Source organism: Sapajus apella, unplaced genomic scaffold (genome assembly GCF_009761245.1).
Source record: "Sapajus apella isolate SASKATOON/1434 unplaced genomic scaffold, GSC_monkey_1.0 scaffold35, whole genome shotgun sequence".
NCBI classification, from domain to species: Eukaryota; Metazoa; Chordata; class Mammalia; order Primates; family Cebidae; genus Sapajus; species Sapajus apella.
In genome coordinates this window covers 6272285-6275562 of record NW_022436975.1, presented here as the reverse complement: position 1 = coordinate 6275562, position 3278 = coordinate 6272285, and the positions used below count along the sequence as shown (strand labels likewise).

At 53.8% G+C, this 3278-nt stretch overlaps 1 pseudogene; it reads right to left on the bottom strand.

Annotated features, from left to right (window-relative positions):
- Positions 1-814: 814 nt before the first annotated feature.
- Positions 815-1535, bottom strand: LOC116563378 (annotated as a pseudogene).
- Positions 1536-3278: the final 1743 nt, after the last annotated feature.

Below are 3278 nucleotides of genomic sequence, written 5' to 3'. Positions count from 1 at the left end.
GTACTTGGGAATATCAGTGTCCACTGTTATACAATGTGCATAGAGTCAGAGTGAACAGGAACCCTTTTACTCATTGGTATCCTAAGTATTCTTTCATTCTTACCATGAAGTAACACGGTATTTAAGAGTGGGAAAAAGGCTGAAGGGGAAAGACACAGATGGAGCCAAATGAGGAGGGAGGAACTGGGGGAATGCTAAGGGGCCAGGACAAAGGTGGCCGGAAGGGGCAGACCTGTGTCCTTTCTCTAATGTGTGTCACCGGATGGCATGCTGTTCCTCCTGTTGAGAGGTGACGCGCAATGGTTCACCCTGCCTCTGTTCAGACCCGCCATTACGCGGGAACGGGAGATGCAAACGCAACTGGCAGAATCCTACCAAAGATGAGAACAGGGAAGCTGGACGGGAAGCAAAGAGAAGTGCAGAGAATTCCCTGAGAAAATGGGCATCTCCTCTGAGGACCTTAAAAGACAGACATATCCGTACAAATTAACACAGCGGACTACTCTTTGATGCGGAATGGTAAAGGGGGAAGGACGTAGTGAAGGTTGCTGAGAAGATGCAAGTTCTGGCTGCAGGTAGGCGGGGGGGGCAGAGACAGGAGATAGAGGTGGGCAGGCATGCGGCCCGCCCCAGGACCCTCCCTGAGGGGCTTCGGCACTGGCAGGAAGGAAAGCTGGCATGGAAGCTGGCACGGGGTGGTGGGTGGAGACGTTGGCTCAGGGAGGGGACCGGCAGCAGTGATGAAGATGCCTGCCCATCTCTTCCCGGGGCATCTGTGAGGCACAGCTGTGGGCAGAGGGCAAGGTCCGCCGGACTATGTACCGAAATTGGCATTGAGTTTCTGGAAGGCCGCCTGGCAGAGCCGCCTCTCCTCCTCCCCCTTCTGCTCATCTCGCTCAGCTTTCAACTCTGCTTCAAACTCACCGGCTGTGACAAGGGTTGGCTCTTGGCTTCAAAGAAGTTCTAGGCACCTTTGACACGCTCCAGGGCCACCTCGATCTCGCAGAGCTGTGCCAGCGCCGTCAGCCCACTGTCCTCCTGCAGCTCCGGGTCGCGGGCTTGTGGAAAATGAGCAGGAACTCCCGGAAGCTGAGCCTGCCATCGAAGTCCTCGGCCACCTCCCTGATGGCGCTCTTCAGGCCCACGTGGGCCTGGCGGTGGCCCCAGCTTCTCCAGCATCAGCTTCAGCGCCATCAGGTGGATGAAGCCATCCTGCCCAGCGTCATGCAGTTTGTACCTGCTCGACAAGTCCTTACGAGGCGGCGGCTGAACTCTGGGAACTACGCCTAGGGGTTGAAGACCCTGCAGCGCCGGGGCCGCGCGCAGCCCTCGTTGATGTCCAGCAGCCGGCTCAGCTGGGCGTTCAGCTCTGCGTCAGCGCTGGCCGTGGGCGCGCGGGCGGGGGGCTCCAGCTCGGGCTCTGAGGCTGGGGCGCCGAGGGAAGCTGACTGGGGGCCTCCCTCCTCGGCCTCCCCATGCCAGAGCTGACGCTCCAGCTTGCCCGCCAGCTCCTCGCTGGCCATGGCGGCGGATGGCAGGACGCAGGGACACGGGAACACGGGACTCGGCTCGGGGAGCTGGGGGGCGGTGCGCTCCTAGCAGGCTCCAGGCTCTACCCTACTTCTGTGATTTTTTTTATTCAGGCTCAAAATGGGTCATAAAGCAGTGGAGACAGCTTGCAACAACAACACATTTGGCTCAGGAACTGCTAACCAACGTACAGCACAGTGGTGGTTCAAGAAGTTTTGCAAGGCTGGGCGCAGTGGCTCACACCTGTTATCCCAGCACTTTGGGAGACCGAAGCAGGTAGATCGCAAGATCAGCAGCTCGAGACTAGCCTGACCAACATGGTGAAACCCCGTCTCTACTAAAAATACAAAAATTAGCAGGGCATGATGCTGTGCGCCTGTAATCCTAGCTACTCAGGAGGCTGAGGCAGGAGAATACCTGGGAGGAAGAGGTAGCTGTGAGCCGAGATCGCACTGCTGCACTCCAGCCTGGGCAACAGAGTGAGACTCTGTCGAAGAGGAAGAGGAAGAAGAAGAAGAAGAAGGAAAAGGAGGAGGAGAAGGAGAGGAAGAAGAAGAAGAGGAAGAAGAAGAAGGGGAGGAGGAAGAAGAGGAGGAGGAGGAAGAAGAAGAAGAAAGGAGAAGGAGGAAAAGGAGAAGGAGAAGGAGAAGAAGAAAGAAGAAAAAGAAGTTTTGCAAAGGAGACGAGAGCCTTGAAGATGAGAAGCCTAGTGGATGGCCATCAGAAGTTAACAACAACCAATTGGGAGCAATCCTCGAAGCTGATCCTCTTACAACTACACAGGGAGTTGCCGAAGAACTCAACGTCAACCATTCTATGGTCATGCGGCACTTGAAGCAAATTGGAAAGGTGAAAAAACTCATGAGCTGAGCGAAAATTTAAAAAACAACAACACCGTTTTGAAGTGTCATCTCTTATTGTAGGCAGCAGTGATGAACCACTTCCCAAGTGGTTTGTGAGGGACGATGAAAAGTGGATTTTGTACAACAACGGTCAACGACTAGGTCAGTGGTTGGACCCAGAAGAAGCTCCAAAGCACTTTCCAAAGCCAAACTTGCACCAAAAAAAGGTCATGGTCGGCCGGGCGCGGTGGCTCACGCCTGTAATCCCAGCACTTTGGGAGGTCGAGGCAGGCAGATCACGAGGTCAGGAGATAGAGACCAACCTGGCCAACATGGTGAAACGCCATCTCTACTAAACATACAAAAAAATAGCTCAGCGTGGTGGCACACGCCTGTAGTTTCAGCTACTCGTGAGGCTGTGGCAGGAGAATTGCTTGAACTCAGGAGGATGAGATTGCAGTGAGCCGAGATCGTACCACTGCGCTCCAGCCTGGGCAACTGTGTGAGACTCTATCTCCAAAAAAAAAAAAAGAAGGGTGATGGTCACTATTTGGTGGTCTGCTGCGGATATGATCCACCAGAGCTTTCTGAATCCGGGTGAAACCATTACATCTGAGAAGTGTGCTCAGCAAATTGATGAGATGCGTTGAAAACTGCAATGCCTGCAGCTGGAACAGCTCAACAGAAAGGAACCAATTCTTCACGACAACACCTCACACAACCAGTGTCTCAAAAGTTGAACGAATTGGGCTACAAAGTTTTGCATCATCCATCCTATTCACCTGACTAGCCACCAATCGACCACCACTTCTTCAAGCATCGCGACAATGTTTTGCAGGGAAAATGCTTCCACAACCAGCAGGATGCAGAAAATGCTTTCCAAGAATTCATCAAATTGGAAGCACC